General features: G+C 44.3%; 1 protein-coding gene across 1 annotated transcript in view; it reads left to right on the top strand.

Annotated features, from left to right (window-relative positions):
- The window catches only part of PTH2R (parathyroid hormone 2 receptor), a 292,724-nt gene that overhangs the window by 160,735 nt on the left and 113,852 nt on the right, over positions 1–18,137 (top strand). The gene's annotated exons all lie outside the window — the stretch shown is intronic.

Raw genomic sequence — 18,137 nt, 5'->3', positions numbered from 1 at the left:
AGAACCCACCCTGGAGTTAATAGGTGGACAGGCTGTCAATCACAGGGCAAGAACAGAATTAACCACTTCATGAACAGAGGCAAACAAGGACAGAAGACGGGTGTGGTGGAAATTCAATCACAGAACTAGAGCTGTGTTCACACAGTGCAACTAAAAAGTTTAAGCAAAGAACCAAACTGCACACGCCTCCTGCACCGCCGCATGCGAGCAGAGGGAGGCGCAGCGACCCAAACAGGCAGAGATGTTAGTCGTCCTTTTCATACCCATAGTACTTGAGTGTACAAAGTGTCTGGTCTTGTAGGATTCTCATATATAGCTCAGCATTTAGACCACCATCAATTTTTGTCAAGTATCCAACACTTCTGGCTGTGAAACAACCCCATATCATCAGGCTTCCTCCACCAAACTTAACAGTTCCTTCAGTTTCTGGATCCATTAGCCCAGTCTATTGACTTTCACTCCAAATCAACCATTTCCAATATTCTACTGTTGACTTTTTTTAAAAATTGTGTCATATGGGGCTTGCATGGATGTCTGTGATCTTACTATTAGGACGCATATGTGCCACCTCTGCAGCCATGTTTGCCTCACCAGAACTGAAAGATCTTGTGATGAGTTGACTTTTTAATATTATTTCTAGACACCTCTTTGCTTTTGAATGAATGGATGGACTTCATTTTGTATTCTTCCAACTGTCATGGCACTCACATTATGCAGTTTAGCAATTTTCTTGGCCGAGAGACCACTATCTATGAGCTGGATGATGCTGTTTCTCTTTTCTTGGGAAAGCTGCTTCATGGCTGATCTTCGATTTGAACAAATTAACTTTTGCTTGCAAATCAACCTAATAACACACCGAGCCATTAGGGAATATGAGAACAGGTTGTAATTTGTAGAATACAAGAAGAAAAAGATTTTCTACCAGGAGAAGAACAGTAACAATGCAGTTACATGGCAAGAATATCTACACTTGAAGATGCTAATCACTTATTCGGACAGTATGTACTTATCTCCCATTACCTAAATGACACTAATATATTGCACAGCTTTCAACACAAACTCCTAGACCAATTATACAGTAGGTCAGTATGGTCTATCATGATTCATTCTTATCTGTTTTCAACTGAAGAGAACCATGGAGTTATGATGTTAATAGGAACAGAGCCTAATAGAATGGAATGCTTTCCATCCAGATTTTCTTATGTCCAATGCCTGTCACAGATATGTGATGTTTGTGAATACTGTACATTTAAAAACCTCTTTAAAAAAACACAGTTTTTTATATTCAAAACACAACCAACAAAAAATTGTTTACTGCATGACAACTAGTTTGCATAGTAGCTTATTATCTGTTTATAATTAGAGATGAGCGAACAGTGTTCTATCGAACTCATGTTCGATCGGATATTAGGCTGTTCGGCATGTTCGAATCGAATCGAACACCGCGTGGTAAAGTGCGCCATTACTCGATTCCCCTCCCACCTTCCCTGGCGCCTTTTTTGCTCCAATAACAGCGCAGGGTAGGTGGGACAGGAACTACGACACCGGTGACGTTGAAAAAAGTAGGCAAAACCCATTGGCTGCCGAAAACATGTGACCTCTAATTTAAAAGAACAGCGACGCCCAGCTTCGCGTCATTCTGAGCTTGCAATTCACCGAGGACGGAGGTTTCCGTCCAGCTAGCTAGGGGTTAGATTCTGGGTAGGCAGGGACAGGCTAGGATAGGAAGGAGAAGACAACCAACAGCTCTTATAAGAGCTAAATTCCAGGGAGAAGCTTGTCAGTGTAACGTGGCACTGACGGGCTCAATCGCCGCAACCCAGCTTTCCCAGGATCCTGAATGGAATACACTGTCAGTGTATTCCCGTATACCCGATATATACCCCGATACCCGTTCCAACGGTGTGCCCCCCCACCTTCACCCCAGAAATACCCTGCAAGTCCCCTAGCAATAGAATTGGGGCTATATACACCCACAATTTTTACTACTGGTATACAGTGCCATTGTCTGACTGGGAATTCAAAGAATATATTGGGAATACAAATACCTTCATTTCTTGCTACTGCCATATAGTGCCAGTGTCTGACTGGGAATTCAAAGAATATATTGGGGTTACGTGCACCCACAATTTTTACTACTGGTATACAGTGCCATTGTCTGACTGGGAATTCAAAGAATATATTGGGAATACAAATACCCTCATTTCTTGCTACTGCCATATAGTGCCAGTGTCTGACTGGGAATTCAAAGAATATATTGGGGTTACGTGCACCCACAATTTTTACTACTGGTATACAGTGCCATTGTCTGACTGGGAATTCAAAGAATATATGGGGGTTATAAATACCCTCATTTCTTGCTACTGCCATATAGTGCCAGTTTCTGACTGGTAATTCAAAGAATATATTGGGGTTACGTGCACCCACAATTTTTACTACTGGTATACAGTGCCATTGTCTGACTGGGAATTCAAAAAATATATTGGGGTTATAAATACCCTCATTTCTTGCTACTGCCATATAGTGCCAGTTTCTGACTGGGAATTCAAAGAATATATTGGGGTTACGTGCACCCACAATTTTTACTACTGGTATACAGTGCCATTGTCTGACTGGGAATTCAAAGAATATATTGGGGTTATAAATACCCTCATTTCTTGCTACTGCCATATAGTGCCAGTTTCTGACTGGGAATTCAAAGAATATATTGGGGTTACGTGCACCCACAATTTTTACTACTGGTATACAGTGCCATTGTCTGACTGGGAATTCAAAGAGTATATTGGGAATACAAATACCCTCATTTCTTGCTACTGCCATATAGTGCCAGTTTCTGACTGGGAATTCAAAGAATATATTGGGGTTACGTGCACCCACAATTTTTACTACTGGTATACAGTGCCATTGTCTGACTGGGAATTCAAAGAGTATATTGGGAATACAAATACCCTCATTTCTTGCTACTGCCATATAGTGCCAGTTTCTGACTGGGAATTCAAAGAATATATTGGGGTTACGTGCACCCACAATTTTTACTACTGGTATACAGTGCCATTGTCTGACTGGGAATTCAAAGAATATATTGGGGTTACGTGCACCCACAATTTTTACTACTGGTATACAGTGCCATTGTCTGACTGGGAATTCAAAGAGTATATTGGGAATACAAATACCCTCATTTCTTGCTACTGCCATATAGTGCCAGTTTCTGACTGGTAATTCAAAGAATATATTGGGGTTACGTGCACCCACAATTTTTACTACTGGTATACAGTGCCATTGTCTGACTGGGAATTCAAAGAATATATTGGGGTTACGTGCACCCACAATTTTTACTACTGGTATACAGTGCCATTGTCTGACTGGGAATTCAAAGAGTATATTGGGAATACAAATACCCTCATTTCTTGCTACTGCCATATAGTGCCAGTGTCTGACTGGTAATTCAAAGAATATATTGGGGTTACGTGCACCCACAATTTTTACTACTGGTATACAGTGCCATTGTCTGACTGGGAATTCAAAGAGTATATTGGGAATACAAATACCCTCATTTCTTGCTACTGCCATATAGTGCCAGTTTCTGACTGGTAATTCAAAGAATATATTGGGGTTACGTGCACCCACAATTTTTACTACTGGTATACAGTGCCATTGTCTGACTGGGAATTCAAAGAATATATTGGGGTTATAAATACCCTCATTTCTTGCTACTGCCATATAGTGCCAGTTTCTGACTGGTAATTCAAAGAATATATTGGGGTTACGTGCACCCACAATTTTTACTACTGGTATACAGTGCCATTGTCTGACTGGGAATTCAAAGAGTATATTGGGAATACAAATACCCTCATTTCTTGCTACTGCCATATAGTGCCAGTTTCTGACTGGGAATTCAAAGAATATATTGGGGTTACGTGCACCCACAATTTTTACTACTGGTATACAGTGCCATTGTCTGACTGGGAATTCAAAGAGTATATTGGGAATACAAATACCCTCATTTCTTGCTACTGCCATATAGTGCCAGTTTCTGACTGGGAATTCAAAGAATATATTGGGGTTACATGCACCCACAATTTTTACTACTGGTATACAGTGCCATTGTCTGACTGGGAATTCAAAGAGTATATTGGGAATACAAATACCCTCATTTCTTGCTACTGCCATATAGTGCCAGTTTCTGACTGGGAATTCAAAGAATATATTGGGGTTACGTGCACCCACAATTTTTACTACTGGTATACAGTGCCATTGTCTGACTGGGAATTCAAAGAGTATATTGGGAATACAAATACCCTCATTTCTTGCTACTGCCATATAGTGCCAGTTTCTGACTGGGAATTCAAAGAATATATTGGGGTTACGTGCACCCACAATTTTTACTACTGGTATACAGTGCCATTGTCTGACTGGGAATTCAAAGAATATATTGGGGTTACGTGCACCCACAATTTTTACTACTGGTATACAGTGCCATTGTCTGACTGGGAATTCAAAGAGTATATTGGGAATACAAATACCCTCATTTCTTGCTACTGCCATATAGTGCCAGTGTCTGACTGGTAATTCAAAGAATATATTGGGGTTACGTGCACCCACAATTTTTACTACTGGTATACAGTGCCATTGTCTGACTGGGAATTCAAAGAATATATTGGGGTTATAAATACCCTCATTTCTTGCTACTGCCATATAGTGCCAGTTTCTGACTGGTAATTCAAAGAATATATTGGGGTTACGTGCACCCACAATTTTTACTACTGGTATACAGTGCCATTGTCTGACTGGGAATTCAAAGAATATATTGGGGTTATAAATACCCTCATTTCTTGCTACTGCCATATAGTGCCAGTTTCTGACTGGTAATTCAAAGAATATATTGGGGTTACGTGCACCCACAATTTTTACTACTGGTATACAGTGCCATTGTCTGACTGGGAATTCAAAGAATATATTGGGGTTATAAATACCCTCATTTCTTGCTACTGCCATATAGTGCCAGTTTCTGACTGGTAATTCAAAGAATATATTGGGGTTACGTGCACCCACAATTTTTACTACTGGTATACAGTGCCATTGTCTGACTGGGAATTCAAAGAGTATATTGGGAATACAAATACCCTCATTTCTTGCTACTGCCATATAGTGCCAGTTTCTGACTGGGAATTCAAAGAATATATTGGGGTTACGTGCACCCACAATTTTTACTACTGGTATACAGTGCCATTGTCTGACTGGGAATTCAAAGAGTATATTGGGAATACAAATACCCTCATTTCTTGCTACTGCCATATAGTGCCAGTTTCTGACTGGGAATTCAAAGAATATATTGGGGTTACGTGCACCCACAATTTTTACTACTGGTATACAGTGCCATTGTCTGACTGGGAATTCAAAGAGTATATTGGGAATACAAATACCCTCATTTCTTGCTACTGCCATATAGTGCCAGTTTCTGACTGGGAATTCAAAGAATATATTGGGGTTACGTGCACCCACAATTTTTACTACTGGTATACAGTGCCATTGTCTGACTGGGAATTCAAAGAATATATTGGGGTTACGTGCACCCACAATTTTTACTACTGGTATACAGTGCCATTGTCTGACTGGGAATTCAAAGAGTATATTGGGAATACAAATACCCTCATTTCTTGCTACTGCCATATAGTGCCAGTGTCTGACTGGTAATTCAAAGAATATATTGGGGTTACGTGCACCCACAATTTTTACTACTGGTATACAGTGCCATTGTCTGACTGGGAATTCAAAGAGTATATTGGGAATACAAATACCCTCATTTCTTGCTACTGCCATATAGTGCCAGTTTCTGACTGGTAATTCAAAGAATATATTGGGGTTACGTGCACCCACAATTTTTACTACTGGTATACAGTGCCATTGTCTGACTGGGAATTCAAAGAATATATTGGGGTTACGTGCACCCACAATTTTTACTACTGGTATACAGTGCCATTGTCTGACTGGGAATTCAAAGAGTATATTGGGAATACAAATACCCTCATTTCTTGCTACTGCCATATAGTGCCAGTGTCTGACTGGTAATTCAAAGAATATATTGGGGTTACGTGCACCCACAATTTTTACTACTGGTATACAGTGCCATTGTCTGACTGGGAATTCAAAGAGTATATTGGGAATACAAATACCCTCATTTCTTGCTACTGCCATATAGTGCCAGTTTCTGACTGGGAATTCAAAGAATATATTGGGGTTACGTGCACCCACAATTTTTACTACTGGTATACAGTGCCATTGTCTGACTGGGAATTCAAAGAGTATATTGGGAATACAAATACCCTCATTTCTTGCTACTGCCATATAGTGCCAGTTTCTGACTGGGAATTCAAAGAATATATTGGGGTTACGTGCACCCACAATTTTTACTACTGGTATACAGTGCCATTGTCTGACTGGGAATTCAAAGAGTATATTGGGAATACAAATACCCTCATTTCTTGCTACTGCCATATAGTGCCAGTTTCTGACTGGGAATTCAAAGAATATATTGGGGTTACGTGCACCCACAATTTTTACTACTGGTATACAGTGCCATTGTCTGACTGGGAATTCAAAGAGTATATTGGGAATACAAATACCCTCATTTCTTGCTACTGCCATATAGTGCCAGTTTCTGACTGGGAATTCAAAGAATATATTGGGGTTACGTGCACCCACAATTTTTACTACTGGTATACAGTGCCATTGTCTGACTGGGAATTCAAAGAATATATTGGGGTTACGTGCACCCACAATTTTTACTACTGGTATACAGTGCCATTGTCTGACTGGGAATTCAAAGAGTATATTGGGAATACAAATACCCTCATTTCTTGCTACTGCCATATAGTGCCAGTGTCTGACTGGTAATTCAAAGAATATATTGGGGTTACGTGCACCCACAATTTTTACTACTGGTATACAGTGCCATTGTCTGACTGGGAATTCAAAGAGTATATTGGGAATACAAATACCCTCATTTCTTGCTACTGCCATATAGTGCCAGTTTCTGACTGGGAATTCAAAGAATATATTGGGGTTACGTGCACCCACAATTTTTACTACTGGTATACAGTGCCATTGTCTGACTGGGAATTCAAAGAATATATTGGGGTTATAAATACCCTCATTTCTTGCTACTGCCATATAGTGCCAGTTTCTGACTGGTAATTCAAAGAATATATTGGGGTTACGTGCACCCACAATTTTTACTACTGGTATACAGTGCCATTGTCTGACTGGGAATTCAAAGAGTATATTGGGAATACAAATACCCTCATTTCTTGCTACTGCCATATAGTGCCAGTTTCTGACTGGGAATTCAAAGAATATATTGGGGTTACGTGCACCCACAATTTTTACTACTGGTATACAGTGCCATTGTCTGACTGGGAATTCAAAGAGTATATTGGGAATACAAATACCCTCATTTCTTGCTACTGCCATATAGTGCCAGTTTCTGACTGGGAATTCAAAGAATATATTGGGGTTACGTGCACCCACAATTTTTACTACTGGTATACAGTGCCATTGTCTGACTGGGAATTCAAAGAATATATTGGGGTTACGTGCACCCACAATTTTTACTACTGGTATACAGTGCCATTGTCTGACTGGGAATTCAAAGAGTATATTGGGAATACAAATACCCTCATTTCTTGCTACTGCCATATAGTGCCAGTGTCTGACTGGTAATTCAAAGAATATATTGGGGTTACGTGCACCCACAATTTTTACTACTGGTATACAGTGCCATTGTCTGACTGGGAATTCAAAGAGTATATTGGGAATACAAATACACTCATTTCTTGCTACTGCCATATAGTGCCAGTTTCTGACTGGTAATTCAAAGAATATATTGGGGTTACGTGCACCCACAATTTTTACTACTGGTATACAGTGCCATTGTCTGACTGGGAATTCAAAGAATATATTGGGGTTATAAATTCCCTCATTTCTTGCTACTGCCATATAGTGCCAGTTTCTGACTGGTAATTCAAAGAATATATTGGGGTTACGTGCACCCACAATTTTTACTACTGGTATACAGTGCCATTGTCTGACTGGGAATTCAAAGAGTATATTGGGAATACAAATACCCTCATTTCTTGCTACTGCCATATAGTGCCAGTGTCTGACTGGTAATTCAAAGAATATATTGGGGTTACGTGCACCCACAATTTTTACTACTGGTATACAGTGCCATTGTCTGACTGGGAATTCAAAGAGTATATTGGGAATACAAATACCCTCATTTCTTGCTACTGCCATATAGTGCCAGTTTCTGACTGGTAATTCAAAGAATATATTGGGGTTACGTGCACCCACAATTTTTACTACTGGTATACAGTGCCATTGTCTGACTGGGAATTCAAAGAGTATATTGGGAATACAAATACCCTCATTTCTTGCTACTGCCATATAGTGCCAGTTTCTGACTGGTAATTCAAAGAATATATTGGGGTTATAAATACCCTCATTTCTTGCTACTGCCATATAGTGCCAGTTTCTGACTGGTAATTCAAAGAATATATTGGGGTTACGTGCACCCACAATTTTTACTACTGGTATACAGTGCCATTGTCTGACTGGGAATTCAAAGAGTATATTGGGAATACAAATACCCTCATTTCTTGCTACTGCCATATAGTGCCAGTTTCTGACTGGGAATTCAAAGAATATATTGGGGTTACGTGCACCCACAATTTTTACTACTGGTATACAGTGCCATTGTCTGACTGGGAATTCAAAGAGTATATTGGGAATACAAATACCCTCATTTCTTGCTACTGCCATATAGTGCCAGTTTCTGACTGGGAATTCAAAGAATATATTGGGGTTACGTGCACCCACAATTTTTACTACTGGTATACAGTGCCATTGTCTGACTGGGAATTCAAAGAATATATTGGGGTTACGTGCACCCACAATTTTTACTACTGGTATACAGTGCCAATTTCTAACTAGGAATTCAAAATGCGCAAGGCTCCCGGAAAGGGACGTGGACGAGGCCGTGGGCGAGGTCGGGGGAATGGTTCTGGGGAGCAAGGTAGCAGTGAAGCCACAGGGCGTCCCGTGCCTACTCCTGTGGGGCAGCAAGCATTGCGCCACTCCACAGTGCCAGGGTTGCTTGCCACATTAACTAAACTGCAGGGTACAAACCTTAGTAGGCCCGAGAACCAGGAACAGGTCTTGCAATGGCTGTCAGAGAACGCTTACAGCACATTGTCCAGCAGCCAGTCAGACTCTGCCTCCTCTCCTCCTATTACCCAACAGTCTTGTCTTCCTTCCTCCCAAAATTCCGAAGCTTTACAGAACAATAACCCAAACTGTCCCTGCTCCCCAGAGCTGTTCTCCGCTCCTTTCATTGTCCCTCAACCTGCCTCTCCACGTCACGATTCCACGAACCTAACAGAGGAGCATCTGTGTCCAGATGCTCAAACACTAGAGTCTCCTCCATCTCCGTTCGATTTGGTGGTGGATGACCAGCAACCCACCCTCATCGACGATGATGTGACGCAGTTGCCGTCAGGGCATCCAGTTGACCGGCGCATTGTGCGGGAGGAGGAGATGAGACAGGAGTTGGAAGAGGAAGTGGTGGATGATGAGGACACTGACCCGACCTGGACAGGGGGGATGTCAAGCGGGGAAAGTAGTGTGGATGTTGAGGCAGGTGCAGCACCAAAAAGGGTAGCTAGAGGCAGAGGCAGAGGTCAGCAGCTTAGGCGAAGCCAGGCCACACCCGGAATCTCCCAAGATGTTCCAGTTCGTACCCAGCCCCGAAAAACTCCCACCTCGAGGGCACGTTTCTCGAAGGTGTGGAGTTTTTTCAAGGAATGCGCCGAGGACAGATATAGTGTTGTCTGCACAATTTGCCTCTCGAAATTGATTAGGGGCTCTGAGAAGAGCAACCTGTCCACCACTTCAATGCGCCGTCATTTGGAATCCAAGCACTGGAATCAGTGGCAGGCAGCAACGGCAGGACAAAGGCCGCCTGCCGTTCACGCCACTGCCACTGCCTCTGCCACTGCCTCTGCCACTGCCACTGCTGACTGTGCTGGCGATGCACTCCAGAGGACGAGCCAGGACACCACTTCATCTGCCTCCGCCACTTTGTTGACTTCTACCTCATCCTCCCCTGGTCCTGTCTTATCTCCTTCTCCTGCACCATCAAAGGCACCATCAGGCGTTTCTTTACAACAACCCACCATCTCTCAGACATTGGAGCGGCGGCAGAAATACACTGCTAACCACCCACACGCGCAAGCCTTGAACGCCAACATCGCTAAACTGCTGGCCCAGGAGATGTTGGCGTTCCGGCTTGTTGAAACTCCCGCCTTCCTGGACCTGATGGCAACTGCGGCACCTCGCTATGCCGTCCCTAGCCGTCACTACTTCTCCCGGTGTGCCGTCCCCGCCTTGCACCAGTACGTGTCACTCAACATCAGGCGGGCCCTTAGTTCCGCGCTTTGCACAAAGGTCCACTTGACCACCGACGCGTGGACAAGTGCATGCGGACAGGGACGCTACATTTCACTGACGGCACACTGGGTGAATGTAGTTGAGGCTGGGACTGCTTCCCAAACTGGCCCGGTGTACCTCGTCTCCCCGCCTAACATTCCTGGCAGGGACACGAGAAGAACACCCCCCTCCTCCTCCTCCTCTACCGCCTCCTCCTCCGCCACTGCCTCCTCCTCCGCCACCGCCTCCTCCTCCGCTGTTAGATTGACCCCAGCTACGAGTTGGAAACGTTGCAGCACTGGCGTTGGTAGACGTCAGCAGGCTGTGCTGAAGCTGATCAGCTTGGGGGACAGACAGCACACTGCCTCCGAGGTGAGGGATGCCCTCCTCGATGAGACGGCAATATGGTTTGAGCCGCTGCACCTGGGCCCAGGCATGGTCGTTTGTGATAACGGCCGGAACCTGGTAGCAGCTCTGGAGCTTGCCGGACTCCAACATGTTCCATGCCTGGCCCACGTCTTCAACCTAGTGGTGCAACGTTTCCTAAAGAGCTACCCCAATGTTCCAGAGCTACTGGTGAAAGTGCGGCGCATGTGCGCCCACTTTCGCAAGTCGACAGTAGCCGCTGCTAGCTTAAAATCTCTCCAGCAACGCCTGCATGTGCCACAACACCGGCTTTTGTGCGACGTCCCCACACGCTGGAACTCAACGTTTCAGATGTTGAATAGAGTGGTTGAGCAGCAGAGACCTTTGATGGAATACCAGCTACAAAACCCTAGGGTGCCACAAAGTCAGCTGCCTCAGTTTCACATCCATGAGTGGCCATGGATGAGAGACCTTTGTGACATCCTACGGGTCTTTGAGGAGTCCACAAGGAGGGTGAGCTCTGAGGATGCGATGGTGAGCCTTACAATCCCGCTCTTGTGTGTTCTGAGAGAATCCCTGATTGACATCAGGGATAACTCAGATCACACAGAGGAGTTAGGGATAGCATCCGATCCGTCACAGCTGGAGAGTAGGTCCACACATCTGTCCGCTTCACTGCGTTTAATGGAGGAGGAGGAGGAGGAGGAAGAAGAGTTGTCCGATGATGTGATGGTGATACAGGAGGCTTCCGGGCAACTTCGAATCGTCCCATTGTTGCAGCGCGGATGGGTAGACATGGAGGATGAGGAGGAAATGGAGATTGAACTTTCCGGTGGGGCCAGAGGAGTCATGCCAACTAACACTGTGGCAGACATGGCTGAGTTCATGTTGGGGTGCTTTACAACCGACAAGCGTATTGTCAAAATCATGGAGGACAACCAGTACTGGATCTTTGCTATCCTTGACCCCCGGTATAAAAACAACATCTCGTCTTTTATTCCGGTAGAGGGGAGGGCCAATCGCATCAATGCTTGCCACAGGCAATTGGTGCAGAATATGATGGAGATGTTTCCAGCATGTGACGTTGGCGGCAGGGAGGGCAGTTCCTCCAGTAGGCAACCAAGTTCTCACCGGTCCACACAAACGAGGGGCACACTGTCTAAGGTCTGGGACACCTTGATGGCACCCCCTCGCCAAAGTGCCGCCACGGAGGGTCCTAGTGTCACCAGGCGTGAGAAGTATAGGCGCATGTTGCGGGAATACCTTTGCGACCACAGCCCTGTCCTCTCCGACCCCTCTGCGCCCTACACGTATTGGGTGTCGAAGTTGGACCTGTGGCTTGAACTTGCCCTATATGCCTTGGAGGTGCTGTCCTGTCCTGCCGCCAGCGTCCTATCTGAGAGGGTGTTCAGTGCAGCCGGTGGCATCATCACTGACAAGCGCACCCGTCTGTCAGCTGAGAGTGCCGACCGGCTCACTTTGATAAAAATGAACCACCACTGGGTAGAGCCGTCATTTTTGTGCCCACCTGTGTAAAGCACCCCAACATGAAACTCCATGTCTGTACTCAACCTCTCCAATTCCTCCGCATCCTCATACTCATCCACCATAAGCGTTGCACAATTCTGCTAATACTAGGCTCCCTCCACCCTGATTTCCCCCAACTCTGCTGGTTAGAGGCTCCCTCCACCCTGATTTCCACCAACTCTGCTGGTTAGAGGCTCCCTCCACCATGAATTTGCCCAAACTGGGCTGTTTAGAGGCTCCCTCCACCATGAATTTGCCCAAACTGGGCTGTTTAGAGGCTCCCTCCACCATGAATTGGTCCAAACTGGGTTTTTTAGAGGCTCCCTCCACCATGAATTGGTCCAAACTGGGCTGGTTAGAGGCTCCCTCCACCATGAATTTGCCCAAACTGGGCTGTTTAGAGGCTCCCTCCACCATGAATTGGTCCAAACTGGGCTGGTTAGAGGCTCCCTCCACCATTAATTGGTCCAAACTGGGCTGGTTAGAGGCTCCCTCCACCATTAATTGGTCCAAACTGGGCTGGTTAGAGGCTCCCTCCACCATGAATTGGTCCAAACTGGGTTTTTTAGAGGCTCCCTCCACCATGAATTGGTCCAAACTTGGCTGTTTAGAGGCTCCCTCCACCATGAATTGGTCCAAACTGGGCTGGTTAGAGGCTCCCTCCACCATTAATTGGTCCAAACTGGGCTGGTTAGAGGCTCCCTCCACCATTAATTGGTCCAAACTGGGCTGTTTAGAGGCTCCCTCCACCATGAATTTGCCCAAACTGGGCTGTTTAGAGGCTCCCTCCACCATGAATTGGTCCAAACTGGGTTTTTTAGAGGCTCCCTCCACCATGAATTGGTCCAAACTGGGCTGGTTAGAGGCTCCCTCCACCATTAATTGGTCCAAACTGGGGTGGTTAGAGGCTCCCTCCACCATTAATTGGTCCAAACTGGGCTGGTTAGAGGCTCCCTCCACCATTAATTGGTCCAAACTGGGCTGGTTAGAGGCTCCCTCCACCATTAATTGGTCCAAACTGGGCTGTTTAGAGGCTCCCTCCACCATTAATTGGTCCAAACTGGGCTGGTTAGAGGCTCCCTCCACCATGAATTTGCCCAAACTGGGCTGTTTAGAGGCTCCCTCCACCATGAATTGGTCCAAACTGGGTTTTTTAGAGGCTCCCTCCACCATGAATTTGCCCAAACTGGGCTGGTTAGAGGCTCCCTCCACCATGAATTGGTCCAAGCTGGGTTTTTTAGAGGCTCCCTCCACCATGAATTTGCCCAAACTGGGCTGGTTAGAGGCTCCCTCCACCATGAATTGGTCCAAACTGGGCTGGTTAGAGGCTCCCTCCACCATGAATTTGCCCAAACTGGGCTGTTTAGAGGCTCCCTCCACCATTAATTGGTCCAAACTGGGCTGGTTAGAGGCTTCCTCCACCATGAATTTGCCCAAACTGGGCTGTTTAGAGGCTCCCTCCACCATGAATTGGTCCAAACTGGGTTTTTTAGAGGCTCCCTCCACCATGAATTGGTCCAAACTGGGTTTTTTAGAGGCTCCCTCCACCATGAATTGGTCCAAACTGGGCTGGTTAGAGGCTCCCTCCACCATGAATTTCCCAAAACCTGGCTGTTTAGAGGCTCCCTCCACCATGAATTGGTCCAAACTGGGCTGGTTAGAGGCTCCCTCCACCATGAATTTCCCAAAACTTGGCTGTTTAGAGGCTCCCTCCACCATGAATTGGTCCAAACTGGGCTGGTTAGAGGCTCCCTCCACCATTAATTGGTCCAAACTGGGCTGGTTAGAGGCTCCCTCCACCATGAATTGGTCCAAACTGGGTTTTTTAGAGGCTCCCTCCACCATGAATTTGCCCAAACTGGGCTGTTTAGAGGCTCCCTCCACCATGAATTGGTCCAAACTGGGCTGGTTAGAGGCTCCCTCCACCATGAATTGGTCCAAACTGGGCTGGTTAGAGGCTCCCTCCACCATTAATTGGTCCAAACTGGGCTGGTTAGAGGCTCCCTCCACCATGAATTTGCCCAAACTGGGCTGTTTAGAGGCTCCCTCCACCATGAATTGGTCCAAACTGGGTTTTTTAGAGGCTCCCTCCACCATGAATTGGTCCAAACTGGGCTGGTTAGAGGCTCCCTCCACCATGAATTTCCCAAAACTTGGCTGTTTAGAGGCTCCCTCCACCATGAATTGGTCCAAACTGGGCTGGTTAGAGGCTCCCTCCACCATGAATTTCCCAAAACTTGGCTGTTTAGAGGCTCCCTCCACCATGAATTGGTCCAAACTGGGCTGGTTAGAGGCTCCCTCCACCATTAATTGCTCCAAACTGGGCTGGTTAGAGGCTCCCTCCACCATGAATTGGTCCAAACTGGGTTTTTTAGAGGCTCCCTCCACCATGAATTTGCCCAAACTGGGCTGTTTAGAGGCTCCCTCCACCATGAATTGGTCCAAACTGGGCTGGTTAGAGGCTCCCTCCACCATTAATTGGTCCAAACTGGGCTGGTTAGAGGCTCCCCCCACCATTAATTGGTCCAAACTGGGCTGGTTAGAGGCTCCCTCCACCATGAATTTGCCCAAACTGGGTTTTTTAGAGGCTCCCTCCACCATGAATTTGCCCAAACTGGGCTGGTTAGAGGCTCCCTCCACCATGAATTGGTCCAAACTGGGGTTTTTAGAGGCTCCCTCCACCATGAATTTGCCCAAACTGGGGTGTTTAGAGGCTCCCTCCACCATGAATTTGCCCAAACTCTGCTGGTTAGAGGCTCAATCCACCCTGATTTTCAAAACAAATGTTGGTGCCAACCTCAACTTACTACAAGGGCCAAATTCACTGCTGGTGACAAGCTCTCCTCACTGCAAGTGCCAAATACACATGTTTCAAGGTGTTTTCCTACTGTCAGAGAGGTGGTATTGAGTGTGTAAAGTGTGTAGTTGTTAGGCAGTGATGTTGGGGTAATAGAGGGTCTTTGGTGTGTTAGATGCCCCCAGACATGCTTCCCCTGCTGTCCCAGTGTCATTCCAGAGGTGTTGGCATCATTTCCTGGGGTGTCATAGTGGACTTGGTGACCCTCCAGACACGGATTTGGGTTTCCCCCTTAACGAGTATCTGTTCCCCATAGACTATAATGGGGTTCGAAACCCGTTCGAACACACGAACATTGAGCGGCTGTTCGAATCGAATTTCGAACCTCGAACATTTTAGTGTTCGCTCATCTCTATTTATAATGCATATACCTGTTTTCTGAGACTAGAAATCTTATCATTTTCAAACCAGAAGAATAATATCTCATATGAGGTGAGTCCTACAGAAATTCTTCCTGAACATTGATTTTCAAGATTGTAGCCTTGAGCTATTATGAATTTTTATGGTCCTTGAAACCAATCATAGGCTTAGGATTCTTTCAATGCAAGTTATCATGCAGGCAAGTGACTGTCAATTCTTATTTTCAACATACAGTATTTCTGTTAGACTTGGTTATTAAATATGTTTTATTGTGTTATTATTCATCAATAGATGTTTATATGTATATATGTGTTATAAAAGTGGAGAATGGAAGTCAATTTCATTGAAATCAGTTATACTACTCAGAATAGGAATACTTTGTAACATTTCTGGAAATGTAAACACAGTTTCCATTTCGCTGGTTATATTTGTTGAATGAACTCAAGGCAGTGCGCCTTGTGAAAACCAACACAATGTATTTGATATTACCAAGACAATGTTTGAAAACGAGAGATTGTGGAAGACATCAATTTAGTTACTGCAAAAAAACAACCTAGAATTCAATTGCCACAGAAGATAACTGGTGTCATCTTAGTGTATCTGCTTTGAATCTGTAGCATTCAACTACTGTAGGTCAGGTATGATTTACATATTTGACAACAATGTAAATTAATAAGAAAAAATAATAATAAGTAATTCAATTGAAAAAGTTAAACATATTATATTGAGTTATTACAAACAGAATGAACATTTTTAAGTGATTATTTATGTTATTGTTGATGACTATGGCTTACAGCCAAGGAAAACCCAAAATTCATTATATCAGAAAATTAGAATAATTCACCCAAAACAGTTCAAATTGACATATAATCACTGAATGGATTAAAAATAAAATACAACTTTTATTGATATGCTAATAAAACCAACATGAAAACTACTAGTTCACTACACAGTACTGGCTAAGCCGAAGATAAAAACGTACTAAGGTGACCACTGCAGCTATATAGTGAGGGATGGTAAGATAGCACCACCCTTAAGCCACAAATCGCTTCTCTCAGATTCAAAATACTGTTTTCTTGGTAATGCTAAACAACTAAATAAGAGGAACTCCTAACTATACAAGTAGGATAATCTATGTTGCTGCGGATAGATCAGAGAACAAAGGGTTATTTCCCCCTAACGCCACGATGGGGATGGGCTTACAATAACTAATCCACAGGATAACAGTGAATGAGTCTCCTGACAAGGTAAGTAGTGAAGAGACCCACAGCGTCACCAGAATCCTAAACTGATTATCCTAGCCTTGACTATTATTTATCAATGCGTTTCACTACCTATGTAGAACGCTCATCAGGAGGATAAGTAATGTGCTCAAAGAAAACAAAAAAACTGTGATTGAAACTGCAATTCCTGGGGGCCACACGGTTAGCACTGCAGTCTTGCTGCACTGGTCCTGGTGTTCAAATCCCGCCAAGGGCAAAAAACCATCTGCAAGGAGTTTGTATGCTTGCATGGATTTCCATCCCATGTTCCAAAAAGACATACTGATAGGGAAAAAATGTACATTGTGACATTTAGTGACTCTATGTGGGGCTCACAATCTACAAAAGAAAAAAAACAAAAAAATGCAACTCCTGTGGCGTGCATAGTAGTCAGTCGTACTGAATGTAAGCCTGCATTACCTACATTACTTAGCGAAATGCATTGAGGATTAATAGTCAAGCCTAGGATTGGTTTTCAGCAGAGATGAGCAAACAGTGAAATGTTCAAAGTTTGATTCGTGTAGTCGCTCAATACTCAACTGTTCGATCGAACATCGAACCCCATTATAGTCTATAGGAAATAAATACTTGTTTAGGGGGAAACCACTATTCAACTCAGAAGGGTCACCAAGTCCACTATGACACCCCAGGAAATGATGCCAACTCCCTGGAATGCAACTGGGACAGCAGGAGAAACATGTCTGTGGGCATCTAACATGTCCAAGTCACTGTATTACGTCGGGATCCCTGTCAGCTTGCGGAGGCGGAGTCTAAGATTGGACCAGAATGGAGTCTGCTGTGGACTAATCTTAGACTCCGCCTCCTCCGGTAGAATCAGCGTTAATTGGACGAATGCTGTACTCTGTATGGCATTCGGCCAATCAACGCTGGTCAATGCATTCCTATGCTGAGATGTAGCAGTGCTGGCCATGCGCTCAGCTCGACTACTCCGGAGATGAGCAGAGCTGTTACATTGTAGACCCTGCACCCCAATTATATGGTTTTGGTTCAGGGGTTTATGGTTTATTTTCACAATCATGCTACATTGAGACATTGTCTCTTGAATAATTTAGAGCAGCATTGTATGTTTATTTATGTCTTACACCAATATGATCCATGTACCCTCCACATTGTTTTTCTGGTAGTTTTGGTTCCCCTATCTTATATGTAATTTATTTGTATTCATATTGTTACTTTGTTTCCTTATTTTTATTAATTACTTCTAATAAACTTCACTCATTTATGAATTTCTGTCTTTTTGACAATATTTTTTGCACTTT

This window comes from Leptodactylus fuscus, chromosome 8, assembly GCF_031893055.1.
Source record: "Leptodactylus fuscus isolate aLepFus1 chromosome 8, aLepFus1.hap2, whole genome shotgun sequence".
In the NCBI taxonomy this organism is placed as follows: Eukaryota; Metazoa; Chordata; class Amphibia; order Anura; family Leptodactylidae; genus Leptodactylus; species Leptodactylus fuscus.
The sequence above is the reverse complement of the archived record's forward strand: the minus strand, read 5'-3'. Positions and strand labels throughout refer to the sequence as shown.